This window comes from Erpetoichthys calabaricus, chromosome 4, assembly GCF_900747795.2.
Source record: "Erpetoichthys calabaricus chromosome 4, fErpCal1.3, whole genome shotgun sequence".
In the NCBI taxonomy this organism is placed as follows: Eukaryota; Metazoa; Chordata; class Cladistia; order Polypteriformes; family Polypteridae; genus Erpetoichthys; species Erpetoichthys calabaricus.
The window spans coordinates 155,930,752-155,953,901 of record NC_041397.2 but is presented as its reverse complement, the minus strand read 5'-3'; the positions used below and the strand labels follow the sequence as shown (position 1 = coordinate 155,953,901).

The 23,150-nt window shown below is 37.5% G+C and overlaps 1 protein-coding gene across 1 annotated transcript in view; it reads left to right on the top strand.

Moving 5' to 3' along the window:
- Window positions 1-10,709: 10,709 nt before the first annotated feature.
- The window catches only part of LOC114650327 (arfaptin-2-like), a 207,176-nt gene continuing 194,735 nt past the window's right edge, over window positions 10,710-23,150 (top strand). Inside the window, exon 1 of the mRNA XM_028799889.2 lies at window positions 10,710-10,900. The gene's annotated coding sequence lies outside the window, so the exon portion shown is untranslated. The remainder of the gene's footprint in view (window positions 10,901-23,150) is intronic.

Here is a 23,150-nt window from a genome sequence, read left to right as displayed (position 1 = left end):
CATGTTTTCAAATGTTTGAATTTGCAGTGGCTGCTCCTTCTCTGCTTTTTTTTCATATAACATATTACAGCAACACGGAATCCTTCTGCATCTTACCAAGGCAGAGAAATGGTGTGCTGAGAACCAACTTGTGTTCAGGGGGCAAGTCTCATTCCCTTCATTACTGTCAATAAAGAAAAACGACATAGATGCCCTTCAGAAATGTGATCTGCTATCTGAATTTCCAGAAGAAGAGGAGAGGGAATATGTTCTTACGCCCTTCATCAGCCTTTTTTCACATATGGAAGGCATGCATCTGTTTTTAGATAATGTGAGAGGAAAAAGAAAAATCACTGTGTTTTGTGAGAAAATGTAACATAAACATACATGTCCCTCATTGTTCAGTTACAACCTGCAATTCTTGTTCAATATTTTATATATTGTTTAACTTTTTTGTAATAAATGTTGCAAACCAACTTCATCTTTGCAGTCCATTGTCTCAGATCTGCACTTTTTATTGTTATGTATTAAAATAATGTTTTATTAGGCAGGGCAAGGCAATTTTTATTTATAAAGCAAATTTACAACAACCAGAACTGAACCAAAGTGCTGTACAAAAAATGACAAAAGAAGCAGTTCAAATATCAATGTACACATCATAAAACTGCAAGCATAACCAACCATTACATAAAAGATAAACTCAAAATAACCATACATACATATTTATAATCATGAAACTCAAAATACTCACACCCATCTTTAAAAATAATATACTACCGTGGCTGTTTGTTTGTCTGTCCAGGATTTTAAAATCACCTGTAGCTCGCAAACGGTTTCACCTATTGACCTGAAATTTGGTACACACATACTACGCGATGTCCACTATCCACTTTTGAGGTGATGATTGACCTCCAAGGCTATTCATCTTTTTATTTTAATTTTATTTTATTGTAGAATCAACTCTCAGCAGCGGCCAGCAGGGCAGCCGTCTCATCCCTACCACCTTCGCCGTCACTTCCCCTACCTCTTCATATCTTAAATCATTCTTGAGGCAGATTGAAGACTTAAGTGCCAGCTTAAGTGAAAAATTAAAGAAGGCGTACTAAGTAATTGCAACACAAACACTGACTTAATCAGTTTTAATGTGAAAAGATGCCACAGAAAGAAGAGAAGAAGAGGTCAGCTATAAGTACATACTTATAAGTTAGGTCCCAGGGAGAACAATTATGCTTTAAAATTAAAAACCAGGAAAACATTTGAAAGTTTAATAACTCTACTTGAAATTTATCAACATTATAACTGCAGCGTAGAACAAAATTAATAAAACACAGTTCAACACAAACAATGGAAATTAAGGTCCCCATGTACTGTAGTAAGCTGGATCATTTCAAACATTGTTCAATACAAACAATTTTAAAAGTTTCCTTTAAAGAGAACTCGAAAGTTTAGACCTTCATTTTTATGCTTGTTGATCATCATTTATTTTGTAACAATAAATTAATGTCAATAATTGAACTTTCCCTTTTATTGAATGGGGTTCCAGAAATAATGTAAAAATAATTTAAAATATTTTGAATGATAGAATTCACTATAATTGCAATTAGGGAACCACATTCATATTTAGTATGGTGTTTCCTTAATCTAAAAATAGGTCATGTGCTCTTTCTTTTAACTATCGAATCCTGAATCATAAATTATAAAACAGTTTTTTTGTTTCTAGTAATGCCATAAAGAGAAACTCGGATTCTTGCCTCGTGATTGAAGGAAGGCATATTAATATCATCTTTTACGGTTACAGAGTTAATCAACGTTACTAGTTTTGCAACAAAAGCGATGTGACAGAGGATGGATGCGAATGCTGGGGCCGTGGAATGCTGGGGGCATGGAAGGTGGAGTAGGATACAATTGCCCTTTCCAGGGCTGCTTCTGGTCATAGCCAGTCTAGGCAAATGCCTAGAGTAACCTCTAGTGGTCAAGGCGTATTATTGCAGCCCCAGGTAGAATTCCTATCTTTTTTTAGAAAAATCTGTCCAGACCAGACCAACACACAAAACAAAGTTTATGTTGTGCACCTCAGCAGTGCCTGCACTGTCTGCACTATGCACAGCACAATCTGTTGCACAGAAACGGGTCTGGGCATCGTGACATTTATTTTAAACATACAGACCTACGAACACTCGGGCTGAAAGTGAATGTCCAATTATATTGTTTTATATCATTTTCGCATACTAGCGATGTTCTGTCTTAATGTCTGATGACCTACACAGTCCAACAGTAACACGAACAACAACAATGATGATGATGCCAGTAATAATAATCCTCACACTGTAGCATAGAAGAGACAGACATGGCAAAATAAAATTAAACAATCACAAATACGACAAGACTGTAGCTCTTGAGTGAATTGCTAAAAGCTGATTTAACCCAAATTATATCGTCTCGCAAATGGACATACTGTACATTGAAACCTGCGTTAAAAACTTAGCAAATATCATCCTGTGTTTGCTCACCACCATTTGCCACATTCTCTCTGTGCACACTAAAGCAGTTGTGCTCTTTATCGGATAGGCAGTGTTCATTATTTGTATACACACGCATATGGTAAATAGTAATTGTGGCTGCTCCCGTTAGGGGTTGCCACAGCGGATCATCATGCCACTTTGCATCATGTTCTGTTACACCCATCACCTGCATGTCCTCTCTCACCACATTCATAAACCTTTGCTTAGGCCTTCCTCTTTTCCTCTTCCCTGGCAGCTCTATCCTTAGCATCCTTCTTCCAATATACCCAGTATCTCTCCTCTGCACATGTCCAAACCAATGCAATCTCGCCTCTCTGACTTTGAGATAAGATTCCTATTTGAAGATAATCATATTATCTGTTTCACTGAATGTTGTCATTATGCTAATCTTTCAATTTATTTATTAATTTAAAAGGCATGTGTATGTTACAGTAATGTCTTAGTCAGAAAAAAATTATATATATATATATATTTATATATATATTGTGAGAGCGGGGCCAAACACCATCAGACAAACACCAGCACTTTACAAAAACACGTTTTTTACACTATTAAAGTCCACACAACACACAGTGCTCCTGCACTAATCACTCCCAACACGGGCCTCTCCCAATGTCCTCTTTGGGCCGCCTTTCTCTCTCCTGTCACTGGAGCTTCATCCTGATCCAGCTCCCGACTCTAGCTCCCTGACTGTAGGAAGGCGGCCCCTTTTATATTCACCCGGATGTGCTCCAGGTGCTTGATGACGTTCTTCCGGCGGCACTTCCTGGTGTGGCAACCGCTCTGTATACTGTATATATGTCACCATTGTCAAAGGAACACGTTTAACTGGTGGTTTAAACAGATAACTATAGAATTTAAATTGTAGGTTTAACAATAATTGTCTTTAGAGAAACTTTAAAAGCAATAAATGAAGACTACTAATATAGCCATATTTTTGTTTATTTTCTGAAAAGCCACTGCACAAAAGCGTATTTTTCTGATACACTCTTGTAAATAGACATTTCTATAACTTGAGATTCTCAAATTGTGAATTTGAGGACCTAAATACTTCCCTGTCCTCAGTCCTCTCTCCAGGTCTCAATGCATTAATTTTAAAATAACAGTCTCAATCCAATGTACTAATTCCCTTCATAATTTTAAAGACTTCAATCATGTATCCTCTTAATCTTCTTTTGCTTAAACTGAAAAGGCTCAGCACTTTCAATATTTCTTTCTCTGGACTTTTTCCAGAGCTACTATATCCTTTTATGTCCTTTTTTGTAGCCTGGAGAACAAAACTTTACACAGTACTCCAGATGAGGCCTCACCTGTACATTGTAAAGCTTGAGCATAACCTCCTTGGACTTGTACTCCACACATCATGCTATATAACCCAACATTCTGTTAGCCTTCTTTATGGCTTCTGAACACTGTCTGGTAATTGATAGTGTAGAGTCCACTACGACTCCTAAATCCTTCTCAAAAGGTGTACTCTTGATGTTCAGACCTCCTTTTGTATATTCAGACCTAACACTTTTATTTCCTATGTGTAATACCTTACATTTACTGACATTAAATTTCAACTGCCACAAATCTGACGAATCCTGTATGCTGTCCAAGTCCTTCTGTAACGATTTAATAGATTCCAAATTATCTGCCAATCCATCATTCTTGGTATCATCTATAAACTTAACCAGCTTGTTATTATTATTCCTATCCAAATATATATATATATATATATATATATATATATATATATATATATATATATGTATATGTATATACTGTATATATATATATCAAAAATAGCAGCAGCACTAGCACTGACCCCTTTGGAAGACCACTCTTAATATCAGCCAATGCTGATAAGGTTCCTCACACCATAACCCTGCTTCCTGTGTCTGAGCCAATTTTGTACCCTTCTACAAACAACACCCTGAACTGCCACTTCTTTTAGTTTGAAGCCCAAATTCTCATGTGGCACCTTACAAAATGTTTTCTGAAAGTCAAGATAAATAATATCATATTCTCCACTTTCATCATATCCTTTTGTTGCTTCCTCATAGAATTCCAGCATGTTAGTAAAGCAAGATCTCCCTCTTCTAAACCCAGGCTGACTGTTTAGAATAACTCCTGTCCTTGCCATGTGCTCCTCAATCTTATCCTTAATAATATTCTATATATATTTGCCATTTTCCATTCCTTCAGAATCTCCCCAGTGCAAAGTGACTTTCTAAAATTATGTGTGTAGTACTAGGGTGTTGTACTGTGTTGGTCATTATGAATGACACCTTTTATTGGCTAACTAAAAAGATTACAATATGCAAGCTTTTGGGGGAACTCAGGCCCCTTCTTCAGGCAAGATGTAATACAGAAACTGGAGTTCCCTGTGTTTATATACACACTAGGACAAATAACATTGGTAAAACTTTAAATGAGACATCTTAAATGTAAAAATAATAGACCTCTTCAGGCTAGGATTCATTTAACAAGAGTAAATAATGTATGGTCAAGATCCTTGGACAAGATAACTGTGGATGAAAAAATCTTTGTACGGACTTGGCATTGTCAAGATGTGGAATGCAGCATCCTACTGAGTGGCATGAAAATTAAATTTAAATTAATTTGAGGTCTGTGACGATGCGGGTTCTGTTCCATGCTCCCATCTTCCTTCTGGGAGCTCTGAACCCGACACCGTTGGTAATGTCACCGATGAGATGGACAATGAGGCACAACAATGAAGCAAAGGGATGGTGCAAAAAGTGCAAAGTAATTTTATTAAAAACAACAAAATCAAAACAAAGTGTCCAAGTAAAGTGCAGTGCATCAAAGTTCGTTAAATAAATAATCCATAAAACGAGTGAACAGTGGAGGTTAAAAACACAATAGAAAAAAAAATCCTTTAAAAACCCGAGGTTAAAATAATGGCTGGAAGCCGTCCTTTCAAAAACAGATCCAGTACCTTTCTACTGGTGACTCCCCTGCTTCTCCCGTCCAGGCTATGCACCAGGGGAGCCACCCTACCTGTAGCTGACCTTATTTCTGCCTTCTACTGCTGGTTTGTGGACCTTTCCGATTCCTGGCTCCAGTAGGCTTCACCAGACTGTGACTTAGGCTCCCCAGCGACAAGGACTCTCACGCTATTGGTGGGGTGGATGGGTTGGTCGTTTCCCAAGTCCCGACTCCCGCTGCCTTCTCTGCCTTATATAGCAAGCCATCCTCCTTCCAGTCACTCCCGCTCCTCACTAATGCTCAGCGGGAGCGACCACTACTGATTGCTCCTGGGGTGCCGGTGTTCTGCCAAACACCCAGGCTCACTGCTCAGCTGCATTTGTTCTCTAGAATGTGCTCGTTCACACACCGGCTTTTTCCTTCCTGCTTCCTGCCTTCTCTCCTTCTTAACCTCCATCCGTCTTTTCTTTCTCTCACCCCTAGCCGCCTCGCGTTTCTATTATTTATCACAGGGACGTGGATCAGGTGTCGCAATTAGCAGCTCCTGGCATCAATTACGGATGAAGATGACTCCTCACCTGTGCACTTAAGCGAGGACCGCCCGCATCACGAATTCACCCGGGAACCTGCTCCGACCACACCACAACGCCCCCTCTCTAAGCCGCGAGTGTGGCGACTATTTATTTAAAAAGTGGCCTTTTTGACTTGAGCTGTGGACCCGCTACACCACAAGGTCTCTAATTCATAAAAAAACTGTGCTTAGTGCATTTGCGCCCTCAAGACTCAACTGAACCTGATGAACTTTTGAATTACCCAAAGCAAAAGAACTCTATAAGAAAATCCATTCATTACAGGGCTTTATAGTGTTAGCACTTATCATAGCAGCACTAGGTTCAAGACACAAGCAATCAGCACTAAATAGAATCCCAGTCTGTCACAGGCTATAAATGCACATATACCCTCATTTGAAGTAGGATTGTCAATCAAAATAACATAAGGAAGACAGAAGTTTTGAGGTAAGTTAGTAATACTCACTTATCATAGCACCGGAGAGTGGCAATGTGTTGCATATTGATAACCACATGCAAATAAGAATTTTACTGTATTCTGCATGTTTGACAGACAATATTAACCATATGTACATCACTTTGGAATATAGGCAAAAACTGAAGTACATGTATGTGAAGAAATGCTACCAGGATTTGAACTCATGTACCTTAATATGTGAGGTATCACAGTTAGTCAGTGTTGGAACTTATTATTAAATCCTTTATTTAGATCATACTTTTTAAAGATATGTTACAAGTAAAGCCAGAAATTGTATAACCCTAACATTACCTGGGTAAAGCTCACATTATCCAAAAGGTGTGGATAAACTAAGCACCACCCGGGGAAAGGTTGCATTATCCAAAAATATTACCTGGGTAAAGTTAGAAACTCGTATTTTATTCCAGGTTTACCCAGGTAATGTTAAGTTTATCCAATTTTTGGGCTTTTGCCTGTAACAGATAAACTGGATGCTATAAGACCTATTGATTCATATTGTAATATTTTTACTTGAGTAAACAACATCCTAAAATGTTGTTTGTGCTTAATTTATAAAATTTGTTGATTTATTTTGTAAGAATAAAATTGAAGGGATTGAAGTTTTATCTATCTGTCTATTAAAAGCAATATTCTAAGTTGAAAGCTAATAAAGTTATTAAGTTGAAAGTCTATTAAAAGCAATATTCTAAGAAAGCAGTGACAGCCAGCAGAGCCTGCATGATCTTCCAGCATAACAGAGATGTAATTCAGCTCAAAGATGATAATTTATTTTACATCAAAGAGTATAACAGACTGTACTTTTTGAACATGGTATGTGATGAAACCGATGACAGTTGTATGAGTTGTCAGGATGTGCAGCCATGGCATGAAATTCTTGGCCATTGTAATTATGATGACATATTAAAGCTACAACATTTTGTTGATGGGTTGAAAATCAAGGTTAAAGTTGATAATTCCAGTATTTCCTGTGAAGTGTGCACTCAGGGAAAATTTAACCAGATTAGAAACAGATTCCCTGACAAAAGAGCCAGAGAAGTATTGAATTAGTTCACACAGATTTGGCAGGCCCAATTGACCCAGTACCAAAAGTGGGATATAAATATGTGATGATATTCACTGATGACTTTTCAAGTGTAATACTTATCTATATTTTGAAGGATAAATATGGCACTGTGGTAGCTTTGGAGAATTTTATTGCTGATAGTGCACCATATGGGAAAATCAAATGTCAGACAATTTTACAGAATTCATGTGGGAAGGCTTTAAATCATTGCTGACCAAAAATAGTATTAAGCATGAGACTTCTGCACTATATTCACCTCACCAGAATGGTACTGCAGAATGACAGTAGAGAACATTATTTGACATGGCCAGGTGCATGCTCATCGAGAGTAACCTCCCCAAAGAACTATGGGTGTATGCTGTACAAACATGCAATCATACCAGACACCATACTTTCAGTTTACAGGGAAAAAGCCTAATGCTTCTGGGATGCAGTTTGCTATGCACATAAACAACACAAAAAGAAGTTAGACCACTAGGTGTGAGAAAAGTATCTTTGTTGGCTATGACAAATATAGCACAGCCTAGATAGCCTACTATCCAGATACTGGCAGGGCCCTAAGGCACAGACTAGTGAAGTTTGTTGAGAAGAGCAGAACACACAGACTGAACAAGTACGGATTGATGTCAGCACTGATTATGAGTAATGTGCAACAAATATTTACAGAAGCTACAAATTCCAATCAATTCAACAAATGGAAGAATGAAATGAAGGAAGAAATGTACTCATTGAAAAAAAACATGACTTTCACGTTAACCACCTTACCTGAGGGTAAAAATGCTTTAGGAGGTTGATTGGTGTATGTTATTAAGAACAACCCTGATGGTTCTGAGACATGCAAAGCGAGGTATTTAGCTAAAGGGTATAGTCAAGTGTCAGAAGTAGATTATAAAGGGTCTTTTTCTCCAACCATAAATATGACAAGCATGAGAGTTTTCATGCAAATAACTGCACATGATGGTATGTTGTTACACCAGATGGATGTAAAAACTCCATACTTAGATGATCAGATAGACTGTGAAGTGTATATGGAACAGCCAGAAGGATTTGAGGTAGAATATGAGAAAAGAGGAAAATTGGTATGCAAAACAGAGAAGTCGTTGTATGGTTTAAAACAATCAGGCATGAATTGGAAAAAAATGTTACATGATCACTTGTGTAAAAAATGTGTTCATACACAACCCAGTTGACCATTGTTTGTATACAAAAGAAGCTGTTAGTGAAAAAGTGACACTCATTATTTGGGTTAACAATTTGATACTAACAGCAAGTAATGAATAGGCAATGAAAAATGTAAAAGAAATGCTCACAGAGAAGTTTAAAATGAAAGACCTGAGAAAACTGAAACATTTTTAGGAATAAATTTTGAGCAAGGGAATAATTTTTGTAAAGATGGACCAAAAACAGGTATGTTAAGAAAATTTTGGAAACGTTTGACTTGATAGAATGTAAAACAAGAATGACACCTTGTGAGCAGAAGCTAGATTACAACCAGTAGTATGATAAATCAGTTTTGTCTGGGATTAAGTTTTGTCATTCGTAAACTGTTAGAGTACTTGTCCAAACCACGTGATCAATAGCAAAATATGTGTTAGTATGTTTGAATGGAACTGCTGACTATTCTACATATTATAGAAAATGTGAAGATTATTTAAAACAACAGGCCTATAGTGATGTAGATTGGCCAGCAGATGCAGATGCTAGACGTAGAATGACTGGATACTGTTTCAATCTAAGCAAAATCGGGGGTTTGATTTCATGGAAAACAAAGAAGCAATCCACTGTGGCATTATCTATGTGTGAAGCTGAGTATATGGCACTTAACCGCCACAGTGCAACAGAATATGAATCTCATCCAGCTGTTAGGTGGAATAGATGATGAAATTTACCATGAACCAGTGGATATTTTTGAGGCTATTCATGGTGTAACTGCTCTAGCAAAGAACCCTGAAAGCAGACAGAGGTATAAACATGTGGACATTAGGTACCACTTTATCAGAGCTATGCTAAATGATGGAAAATTACTTTGCAGTACTGTCCAACAGAAGAAACGGTTACTGACATTATTACAAAACCTGTAACAAAGATAAAGTTGCAAATGTTAAAAGGATATATATTTGACATGTAAATAGAGAAGTCTTTTTGTGGAATGTCGGGAAGACTATTGTAATAAGAATGCATAGCAATGTTAGAGCAACAGGGCTGTTAACATATGACCATAATGCTGTCAATTGCAAGATATGTGGCCTTATTTGATAATCACATGATTTTGATGTTACAAAATGGGCTGCACAGTGGTGCGCATGTGCATGTAACCAGTGTGATTTAACAAAAAGACTGGCGTGTTCCCCACTTGAGAAGCTTCAAGGGAGTGTTACACTCATTTTTCCCTCTGTCAGTATATTACTCTGCGTATATCCTGTGTTTACTTTCGCCTTACTCTCAGGCATACATTGTTAATAATTATTTTCTTGCCATTGCACGGACATGTAGTCTATACGCCAACAAAGCTTTAGATTTTTTTAAAGCAAATTAAAGTACATTTTATTTGGAAATATTTCACTTTACCAGACACTACACCCCGCTCTCTCTTCAACCTCTGTGTCCAAGTACTTGAAATGGTAGGTGACATCTGAAGTGATGTTATTTGTTTATCGTCTTTTAGCCATTTGGTATTTTACTATTGTTTGACTGAAGCCAAAATAATTAGTATTCAAATTGCGACATAAGATCAGCCAGGCGAATTTTTATGTGTATACATTTTTACAGTCCCTGTATTGGAACAATCATTTTCTGAAAATTGATTAATTTGCTTTTGTCTTCCAGTTTCGTATACCTAACAGTTTATTTACATACAGTAATTGGGGATTGTAACAGACAATACTTGCTCAAAAGCTACCGAAACTTTAACATTTGACTAAAACGCGTGCTACTTATAAACCAAGAAATCGCAGCTATCCATAATCTTTCCAACTACTAGGCAGCTCACTGCCATAATTCTTTTTTGAAATGTGATTAAACACGCTGCTACAGTGGCGCTCCACCAGCACACCTTGATGATTTTCCTTCGCCTACAGTTCCGCTTTTCCCCAGGTAAGGCGCCTTTTCTGGAAAAGACGCCTTTCTGCACTCACGTTTGTGAGGAGTGGAGGGTGCAGGTCAGCGATGTCGTCACTTCCTCTGAGCGTCTGTCTTTAGAAGGAACTATTAACACTGTTAAAAGAGGAGTGCACGTAGGACAATGCAAGAAAAAGGGAATTACGTTCAGTTCTAGAAAGAAAAACACGTTGACGTCTGCGCGGTTTGGATACACCATTGATATTACACTAGTTTGTTTTGGATATATAGAAATCAGGTAAGGCGTCTTCGTATTATTCAATTTACAGTTGCTTTAATTGATTGGTTTAATTTATGTCATTATTTTCATGTTTTTTGCTGCTAGGCATTTTATGGAAAAGGCGATTAACATTAAATACATGTACCTTGGGTATCCTTTCAATTTCCAAGCGTGTGTTGGCAAGGCCGTGTTGGCACAGACCAACTAGATTTAATGAGACTGCGGTGTCTGGGCAGTGTTTAGTGATTTGATGTGATTAAATTTTCCCAGTAGGCACATTGTTTCGTAACGTCCAGTAAAAGATTTTTTGTTTTATATAAAATGTTATTGTGAATATAAATTAATAATGTCTGTCCTCATGCGCCGTGAGTCCCTCGATGGCTGGAGCGGACCGTCCAGCTGTTTCGTTTACACCTGCCGTCTATCTCGCGATGCAACAAAATTCTGTTTTAATGTAGGAGATGTCTACCATCTGGGATCAGTTTAGTGTAAAGTGTGTGTCGTCTTTTTCGCGTGGAAGGAAGCAGTAAGCTATTTTGCAAAAATAAATATACGTAAATATCTTTCCCTGAGCCGAAATCCACACTGTACCCGCAGACGAGGTTGACGTTTGAGACTTCTCAAAGAAATACAAGAACACAAAAAACGTGTTTTGACAGATTCTAAAGTAGACGAGTTGATTCGTTAATATGTTTTGTTTACTCTTGCTGAAACGTGGCTGGTTAGGCGCCTACAATGGTAAACAGAAGATACCTGCTCGTTTAGTACAGCGCAAGAGGCACTGAGGATAAGTGGGTGGTGACATCTTTAACAAGTGGGCGTGGTCCAAACAGGCGCTAATAATGTATTTAGGACCTAACTAATGACTTGTTTTCGAAATTAGTGACAGCTTTATTTGAATCACAGAATGTTAGGTCTGGCAGAAACTGAGAGTATGAAGGGTTTTACTGGAGAAGCTAGTAAATAGTATTTAAATGAATTGAAAACGAAAATTGATGTAATGGATTGGAATATATGAAAATGTATGTATTTTACATGGTTTACTGCTACAGTTACGTTGATATATTGTACTAAAATCCCAATCTAGCATTTGGGGGGTTGGGTGTGTTGACTTTGTATCCTGTTGTTAACGTTGAGAAGTTGCCTCGCATGCCATTGAATGTGTTATGGTAAAACCTTTGTCATTCTGACCAAATATTATCAAGAGGCCTTGCAAGAGATTCTACATGTAAAATTTTTAAGAACATATGGATTTAAATATATATTATTTGATAAAGGTCAAACAGCGGCCACTTCCAAGAACAATGTAGTTAATTTAAGAGATGTTAATTATGATCAACATGAACTGTATTTCTACTGCAATGTAACCTTTTGAACAGTCAGGTTGGAACTGGTAGAAGTGACTGATGGAATTAATGAATGTGGAAATTAATCCTATGTTTCTATTATGTAATTAGTTTAAATTTGCTAAGTTGGAAGGAGTAGAGTATTATATTTTGTAATCAAGGTTCAGAGTTACTAGACCTTGAAAGGTAAATCAGTATGCCTTTTACTGTTTATTACTTTTAATTGTATTCATTTGTTCATTCATATAATTTTTCTTCACTTTTTATAACTTACGATAAAGTGTAGCATCATAAAATCACATGAATTCCCTTTTAAAATTAGGTACTTTTTGTTTGGAGAAGAGGAAATCTAAAGAGTTTATCAAAAATGTATTTCTTATGTGAAACGTAGTCTTTTGCCAGATGATCTGCACTACTACTTGTAATCTCCAAGGACTGCTTTGAGTTTCATTGAATGTTCTTAAAATGTAGAAGTTCTGCTATTAGAATTATTTAGATGTCTCTTATTTATGATTGTTTTAAATTTTTCTTGTATTTAGATAAAATAAATTAAGCCTATTAAGTTTGTGAAAAATACTTTATAGATTATTCTAGTTTTTACATAAGGATAGACTTTTTTTAAGCATGTTGAAGCTTGACTTGGTGACCATATTCAAAAGGCTTATGGCAGGCATGTTAATGTGCAGTTTGAGATCCCTATGTCGATTGGTCTACATTCTGAAAAATGAAATCGCAGTATTTGGTAGTTAATTGGTGATGTTATACTGGCTTTGTTTGAGCGAGTTTGCATATGTTTGTGAGTCCAATACATTTGTTTATTTATTTTACTTCCCTCACACATGGTTATTTTTGATAGTATTTTTACATTAACTATATAGTCACAGGTATAGGTAGCGTCCATTAATCAATAAAGAGCATAGAAGAGTCATTAGAACTGCCTGTGTTAGACTGCAAAACCTTCCTAGTAATAATGCAATATTTCTGTCAACAGTGTTTATCAACATTGTGAAACCTACACTGACATGGGGTGGGGTGTGTGTGTGCAAAATCCATGCAATTAATATTCCTCTGAACCTAGGGGAGGTGAACATAACTAAATATAGTAGTAGTAATAGTAGTAGTATAAATACTATGCATGTTTTAGCTGTTTATTTCATTTCTTTGTGTGTAATGTACCCAAATCAGAGATGTATTTTAGGAAAAGAAGACTGTGGATGGGAAAATGAAAAACAACAAAGACAATAAGAAGCAGGAAGGATCTACACACTAATGTTACTGCATTTTAGGGGCCCTGAAATGGATGCAGATGTTGGTTCCTGGTAGCCTGTGATAATGTTGTACACTCTCTTAATTTACCTTCTGCTTCACTGTGGCCTGAGTGCACCATTTCTTTTACTGTTGGAATAAGGCACAAAATGGTATAACCAGACTCCTTAATTTCCTTCTTGGCTTGGGTGGAGATACGTTCTCTTATTTTGGAGTCTATCTAATTTTTAAATACTGTGCTTTTCATATAGCTATAAGGGGTCAAATACAGTAAATATACATCTCATATTTATATTTGGCTTAGTGTCATTCTATTTTCCACATGTCCATTGTGGTATATTTCTTAGTTATTCAAGCAATTTTCTGACTTTGTTCTCGTATGCATAAGCCCATGAAATTCATTGAAATTATACCAGGACTTGACTTGGGATCTTGCTGAGCTATGTGCTCTGGAATTGTTGATTTCACTTTATTCACACATATCCTGAAGTAGACTGGACTGGCTAATTTTTGAAATAGCCTGCATGTTTAAAATGGATAAATCCATCCATCCATCCATTTTCCATCCCGTTGAATCCGAACACAGGGTCAAATGGATAAATGTGTGCACAAAATATGAATCTACTGCATATCTCTCTATTATAAAAAAAAAAAAAAAATCTTGGGAGGGAGACCAGGGAGACGAGACGTGATCTTCTCAGAAGACAATTTGACGTCCCGTGAGGGACACTTTAATGTCCCGTGAGACAAGGCAGTGAGACAACATTTAAAACAAGTTCATGAACATGTAACCTAGCAGTTGTTGGAATGCTTTTGGCAGATACACTTCATGTGCTCCCAGCTCTCAAAACAATGACAAGCAGAACATGCAGCTTGCCAGCTGCAGCATCAGGAAGCCAGCAGATGATCTGACCGCTCCTCCTTCGTGTGCATTCATCAAAGCTCAAAACACTACCCAAAATCAAAGAGACTCACAAAAAGTCAAAGTCCTACATCAAAAGAAAAAATAGTGCACAATTCTTTTAGAAGTTATTCCAGTAAGTTGGATGAGTCACAGAGGACATTAACATCTTTTATATGGTCAGTGTGATTATATTGCATGTCATACTTCCAGGAACCACATGATAGAAAGTGGGGTGCCGTTACCAATAAGAAGTTACACAAAATGGCTGTGCTCGTTGCCAGAAACAAAAAAAAACAAAATTTTAAAGCATAATATTTAATAAATAATAATGAAACGAAATACAAAAATGTGTCCAACCAGAGCCATAGTTATAACACTGACATTGTTAAGAATACAGTTGTGACTCCTGATTCCAACAATATCCCTGGCCCAACTCAAATAAGGTACTGGTGTGGTTGAGATTGTTGGCAGGGGTGTCTAGTGTTCTGGCATATCTTCAATTTGTTATCTCTGCTAGATCTGGCATTTTATTGATCCAGATACTAACTAAAATCTAGTAGTGACTTAAATTTATTGTGTTAAGTCATAATGTTATTTGTAGTCATAGATCCATATGTGTTTACGGAGGCATCACAGAAGATGTGAGCCTTTCTCTTGATAGTTTCTCTGTTAATAAATATATATATAGCTGTGTAACATTTGGGATTTGCACCAATGGCAAGTGCAACAGCTCTGCTTCATAGGCTATTGTTTTAACTTGCTGTCTTGCTTTGTAACCTCATCCCAATATGTCATCCATTTACAGAAGTCTTGGATAATAATCCTGGTCTGCATTATAAACAATAAGATGTGATGTTGATGATCATGTTAAGTTGCTAGTACATATGCCTGTGCTGTTTTTATACTCCACCTGGAAATATTTATACCCACATTCTTCTTAGAGTCAATTCCAAGAGAGATGTGGGGTAGCTCTTGTGAGTTTTAACTGTTTCAAGAAATCCATAGTTCTGCATTGGCACTTCTCTCTTCAACACATTGGGGATCAACATCATTTGGTACATTGGGAGCATGCAGACTTATTTTAATGTCTCTTGCAGGTATAAAACCATGCCTGTTGTCAAACAGTTTACGGGCCTTCTCTGAGGGAGTGAGTATTTTCAGGCAACTGGTCAGATAAAAATCATATTTAAAGATAATACTCACTTCAGTGTTTTCTCTGATTACCTTCACATACCTCTGGAAATCATATACAGTGAACCTCCACCTATCGCGGAAGTTACATTCCAGACCCACCCGCGATAGGTGAAAATCCGCGATATAGAAAGACCACATTTTTTTTTTATAGTTTAAGCCTTAAAATACCCCTCCCACACTCTTTAAACACATGTAAACTTATTAAAAAACACTTTGGATACACATATGATACACGGATGTCGGGCTAAAGATATGAGTAACATAATAGTAATCATCATCAGTTTTACCTTCTCCTGTATGGTCAAGGTCTTCTTCTGGTGCTTAGGCTCACTGCTACCAGAAGGCTTACAAGATGCAGGACACTTGGGAGCCATCATGGGGCTTAAAACAAAACGAAAAGTTCACAAAAGTTTGCTCAGAAAAGTCGGACCACAAGCAAGGTACGCGATATGTGATTGGTCGGGGACCCACGCTCGCTGTTCTTGCAAGATTACACCACATTAGCAGCAGCTAATCAGAGCCCAAGAGAATAAAATCCACTCTGATTGGTTGAGTCTCCTCTTTCAGCCAATAACAGGCTTTGTAAGAAATCATCTGGGTGCTGTAATGCAAAATTCTTTGTCTGCTGAAAACCGTATGCTTTGTTATGAATTGGCTGCAAAGTACACTACAGGTAGGATGCACTTATTGAATTTTTCCACGATATAGCGGGGGCGCGATAGCTGAACCACGATAGAGGGGGGGATTACTGTATGGTATAGAGGAGATGCGTGTTTACACAAACAAAATAATCTGCTATCAGACACTCAATATTCTTCCTTTTTATATACTGAAAGAGAAAGTGAAGAAAGTATCTGATTTATCATAGAATATGAATTTAGTAAAATATTGTCAATGTGTCATTTTACAGTCACTTTTTTTTTTTTTTTTTTTAAAGAGTCAGAGGAGGACACCATGCATAGAGAGAAAGAAAGCCCCAAAATAGGACCTAGTAGTATGTGGACTGATAATTTTAAATGTCACTGCACAGGTGGCAATATGATTCTTTGCATCCCTCATGTATGTTTTTTGTTTCTGTTTTGTTTTTCCTTATATTCAGATTAATATAGTGTACCGAATACAAAAAAAAACAACTTTTTGACCTTATTAAAAAAAAAAAAATCTCAGAATCCTCACTGATAGAACACAGAAAATCAGATCAGTGAGTTCGTGGTTAGTAGTTAGTTTTAATATAGAGACATGATTTTTTTTTTAACCTAACATAAGTGAAGAAAATTAAACTTAGTCCCAACTACTTAGATAGCTGGTTGAGTGAGTTGTTTCTGTCATACACTTACGGAGTCCAGGTTGATGGTTAATTGAAATGTTTTGATTGTGCAATGACAATGATTAAAGAAGTAAGAGTATTATTTTTATGTAAGCCTAATTACTTTATTGTCAGCTGCTATATTCTACAAATGTTTTATGTATTAATATTACTGAGTGTTCAGCCCATTTTTTCTTTCAGCAATTAGGATATTTGAATACTGTAAAGCAGGCATGCGCAACCTTTCCGCTATTGACGGCCGCACTACAGACTTTTTACTTTAATAACGGCCGCACTACAGACTTTTTACTTTAATAACGGCCGCCAGTAAGTCCAAGTAAACTTAATAATGTTTTATGATTTATGTAAAAATTTACAGATTACACATTAAAACAGAGTATGATAATATCTGACAATATTCAATTTACTGGTCTACATATGTAAAAAAATGTCTACGAAACGTCATATAGGACAAAAAACCTTTACAGCAATTGTTTCAGGAAGTTTGGAAAACATCGCCATTAATGGCTTCCTTGCTCTTGCATGTTTGCAGACAGACTTGCAAAGTCAGGGGACTCGCTGGAGACCATTAGCCGTATTCCAGACTCTAGATTGCTGTCTACCAATCGGGTTCGGTACTTGTTTTTCAGATATTTCATTCTGGAAAATGCTGCTTCGCACAAATAAGTGCTTCCGAAAAGAACGAGAATGTTCCTGGCCAGTTCTCGTAGTTGTGGGTATTCTACTGCTGATTTCCACGATGAATATATAAAGGGCAACATTTTGGTCAACATACCGACCCGGCTAAGGAAGGTTCTGCGGTGTTTGGGGTCTCTAGACTCCTGCAAGTGTAGAATCTCAGAGTCCAAATCGGCTTTCGTCGTCACCATACCGACCCGGCCAACAAAGATTCCGCGGCGTTGAGACCCCTTACTCGCTGGAGTCCAGAGACCCTACACCTGCACGGCCGCCATTACGTACACTTTAATATACACGTCCACGGCCGCCAAAGTCCTTGCCCACGGCCGCATGCGGCCGTACGGCTGCAGGTTGCGCACAGCTGCTGTAAAGCATACATGAGCATTTTATCTGTATCTTTCTACATGCTTCATCTTTCTTGATATGTTTTTTCATGTGTAATTCACCTTACCAGCTGAATTTCTTATTCGGCATTAAAAAGTACCTTGTGATTATGACTTTGATATGAACAATGGAAATCAAGTCCAGAAATATTTTTTATTATGGTCTAGCTGATTTTGGAGATTTCATGACTTGGTGGAATGAAGGCTTTGTCGTGGGGGTATTTTCTTAATATATTATTAATCTCCAACTTTTGCATCCTGGAAGTAGGATGTTGACTGGAATAAAAAAATATTTGTTGCTTTGGAGAAGGGAGATGAATACAGCTATAATGACCTTGGAGACATGTGCAGGTGACAAAAATCTGAGATAATGAGTAGTTAGTTATAGGGCTGCAACTAATGATTATTTTGGTACTCAACTAATCGTTCAATTTTTTTTTTCGATTACTCGATTAGTCACGATTATTTCATGCCTGACTATTTTGAAGCCTGCGACCTGTGGTTGCACATCCTGTTCTGGGCTCCAGTGCATGTCTTACCTCATCTGCTCACGTTTGTCCACCTGTGAATGTCACCCTGAAGTCTCTGCATTAACACGATTAAAATTAATAATAATCAAATTAAAATAATAACCAGTGAAACATATGAATTTGAAAATAATCAGATGTTTTTATATTAGTGTGACCATCGCAATAAAAAAGAAATACATTAAACAATACAAACTAAAGTGCATGTAGTCTTTAAACAATAAAAGTGCATTTAACTTAACCAAAAAATACATCGTTAAAACAGAAATGTTATTCATATTTTAGTAATAAATGACAAAATGTAGACATAAAGTATATAATATGTAAAGCCTGAAGTGCAAAGATCAAATAAACACTTTCTCAAAAGGTTCAAGGATGATACAATAGCTTCCGTGGCGCTGCGGTAGGAATTGCTGACTTATACTCAAGAGGCCCCCGGTTTGATCCTGACTGCCTCGTATATTTACCGTTTTGAGTAGTGAGTTGCTCTTATTGTTAATATTATACAGTAAACACATACATTTGATTTACGTCTGTAACAGCCACTGTAAATGTATAGTACTTGTAAAAGTAAATTTTTTTTTTTTTTATATAACTACTCTCAGTCACAATCACGATACATACTTCCGCCCCCCCCAGGGATCTGACACTGTTACTTTTTATCTGAAACTGGGAATAACTGTAGATGTGAGTGGTGTTTTGAGACAATCGAACTGGAAATTCTCTGATCTGGATGGATAAAAGCTGACACACAAATGCTGGCGAATCTACCTTATTCGTATGAGCGTTCCTGCTTAATTAGTTTGCACCTTATGACCTGTGATGTCAAAGCCACACTGACAAAAAAACAGAGACATAGGTATATACTGTATGATATTTGGAATTATTCATTTTATGACCTTATAGTAAATTTAAGAAAACATTGTGGCACAGATGCAACATTATTCATATTATTCATATTCATTCGCGTACCTTCTTGTGGTTGTAATCAGTGACCGCATTTTTTTTTTTCCCCCGATCTTGCGCAGTCTGCACAGGACTCCAGGACATGCAGAGGAAAGAATGTTCCTCTGCAAGGTGAGCCATGAACACTCTTCTTTTCTCAGTGGACCCCATACATACCTTGCACAGTACATGTGCATTGATTGCCGCTAGGTCAAGCTTGTTATAGCACAAGCAACCGGCCATCTGCATGCTCCTGCTAGCACTGAATAAGCTCACGCCTTCTGGAGTCAGCGTGCAGCACCGGGGGAAAAAAAAAGAAAGAGACAAATATATGTGACATTTTGAATAAATCATTGTATGACCTGAATAGTACCAATCAGAAAACATCATCACACTAATGCAATATTATTTGAAAATGAACAGATCGGGTGTAAATTTGTTATTTCTAAAAGTTAGCTTTTTTCACTTTTATTTTCTTAGTCTCGTTCACGCTCTCCCTCCCCTCCTGATCTGACCCTAACTAACAGCACCAGCATAAATTCTCAAGAGAAGACAGCATCACAGCTCCAGGATGCTTGCGTTTCAGATGCTCATGCATTGCGGTGGCGCTGCCGTGAAAAGAAAGCTCCGCTTTGCATATTGTGCATTCAACTTTTTTTCTTTTTCGGTGAAGTGCTCCCACACTTTAGAAAGTTTCTGTCTCAATTTTTTTCTATCTCCTTCCACCTCCTCTACCCAACGTTTATTTTCCTCTACATTCTTCTTCTCCCCAGACGTTCTTTCTTCTTGGTAGGACTTTGTGCAGTCTTAAGAAACAAACAATAAACTGCCCCCAAATGTTCATGTAGTGCATTGCAGTTACAAAAACCAATGTGGTTCTTTGTGACTGGAGTTTCTATTGAAGGTTCTGTTTATGACGCGTTGACGATTTTTTGTAGTCGACGTCGTCGATTACGTCGACTAATCATTGCAGCCCTAATATATATATATATATGTTACGGCCAAAACCCGAAATTGGCCAAAGCGGGAAATATCCGGCCAAATCGGGAAATGGCCAATGTCGCTGTAAATTGACCGGCCAATGTCCGATCTTTTCCTCGATTTCGGGATTTGGACAGCCAGTTTGCGAAATGGCATGGGGCGATCGGCCAAAGTCGGAAGGAAAAAGGCATGAGCAGCGATTTGTTGCGCACTTAGTAGTGCAATTAGGTTGAGTGTAGCCTTGGCGGCTCATGTTCAAAAAGCGGACGCCACTTGGTTGTTTCACAATAATTAAGATCAGGTATATAAGTAGATTTCACATTTCTGTTAGCATTTTAGCAATAAAATAGTGACTTAACATCAGGGACCTATTTTATTGACCTTAAGGTTAGTGTTTGGGCGAGGGGAAGGCCGTCTCAAGTGGCGTCCGCTTTGCTGAACAAGACCCGCCTTGAGCAGTTTCTTGTGCAGAATGGAAAACTCACTTCTGAATCTGCATCTGAAAATTTTTAAGCATCTTCGCACCTTGAGCGGACAGTCTTACATCAGCACATCGGATTTTGACCAGGGAGTTCTCGCCACTTCGCGAAATGGCTGGACAAAGTAGCATATATGACGGTCATTTCTAGTACTTCGGACTTTGGCCACACCTCGTGGCCAAAATGCGAAATGGCCAGTCAATTCGGGAACTGGCTGAACTTCGGGTTTTGGCCGTAACATATATATATATATATATATATATATATATATATATATATATAAAATATAGTATATAATTTTTTTTTTTTTTTTATAGACTATGCAACACTTTGAAAGTGAAGTAATAAAAGGATTGTATTCAATTACAGCCACATGTCAAAGTAAATTTATTCTGAAAACAAAAAACTGATAATCGTTAGCACAAGGGTTTGCAGCACCTGAAATTATGTACATAGTGTTCTTCCTGGAGTGTGCTGGGAGACAGCAAGAAGTGCAGAAGGAGAGGATAAAGAAAAGGACTATAAATGTGCAACTGGTTAAAAGCCAAAGGTCAAAATGAAACCGAAAGTACCAAAACCAAGATGCAGACCAGAAATCATTGTCAAAAAAGATATGCAAAAAACCCAACTCCCTAAAAATTTTTTGAAAGAATTACAGTCATCCCTCACCTATCGCAGGGGTTACGTTCCAGAGCCCCCCGCGATAGGTGAAAATCCGCGAAGTAGCGACCTATATTTATTTTATTATTTATACATATTTTAAGGCTTTATAAACCCTTCCCACACTCTTATAAACCTTTCTCACTCTCTTGTTAACCTTTCCCACACTCTTATAAACACTTCCTATGCTCTTAAACACTTTCTACATTCTTGAACACCGCAGACCAACACTGCACACTGCATGCAGCGATCAGACGTCAATGTGTCTGCACTCGCTTTGTGAAGGGGGGCAGCTGAACTCACGCTGAGCAGAAATGGACTTTGTGCTGCTTCTGCCAAAATGCCTGCTTGTCGCTCTGTGCGTTCGGAAGGAGGAGGAGGAGTAGGGGTGTGTGAGGGCTGAACGCACGTTTGCTCAAACCCCCCTCCCCGGAGGCGCAGTATGCTCCTGCCGTACGGGGTGGGGAGCTGAATGAAAGCAAAGGAGAAGTGGACTTTGTGCTGGCTTTGTGCTGCTTGTCGCTCTGCGTGTCAATAATTTAAAAGCCTGTACAGCACCCATTTTCCTGTCTCACTGTCTTGTCTTGCGTGAAGTTAAAATGTTTTATAATAGTGAGATGTTACTCATATCCTTAGCCCGACATCCACATATTATATGTGTTAACAAAGTGTGTTTTTTAAGTTTACATGTGTTTAAAGCATGTGGGATGGGTATTTTAAGGCTTAAACTATAAAAATGTTTATTTATATGGTCTTTCTATATCGCGGATTTTCTCCTGTTGCTGATGGGTCTGGAACATAACTTCCGCGATAGGCGGGCAATCACTTGTATTTAAAAACCCGCAAAGTCGTGAATCCGCGAAAAGTGAACCGCGAAGTAGCGAGGGATTACTGTACACAAAAAACAATTGTTTTGATGTTCAGAAACTTGAGTGCAGAAGCTACAGTGCCACCATTTTAAACAGGGCATGGCATCACACATCATAATCAGATCTTGAATGACCATGATCTAATTGGTGAGAAGAAGGAATATGCTATTGTGTTTGGATCACTAAGGATGTGATGAGTTTTGATCAATTACAAACTGATTATTTTTGCATTGTTAGATGTTCTCGCCCCTGTGGCTGAAAACTTATCCAGGTCCATACATTTATCTATTATAATTTTATGAGTGTTCATATTAGGAATATAGACACATATTTTATATGTTATATTAGGGGTGCAATATCGGCAAAAAATATATCTCATGCATTTTCTGGGACTTTGATGATAACGATAATTAGACAATATTTTGCATCCTTTAAAAACACGTTTGTAAAAGTCTTATTAATCTAGCTTAGTTTTATTTATTTACTTAAACTGAAGTAAAATAAAAACAATTTAAATCTCCAGTTAAAGTATTACTGAGATCAAGTGTGAGTAAACCATTTCAAAGTAGCCTACAGGATTTACAGAAAAAACCAACAAAACTGTTATAGTGAGAGTATTTCAAACAGACACTTACCCTTATTATGAACAAGATATGAATCCAAAGAGAATAAAATACTAATCATAATTGAACTATAGGGCAGGAAAATT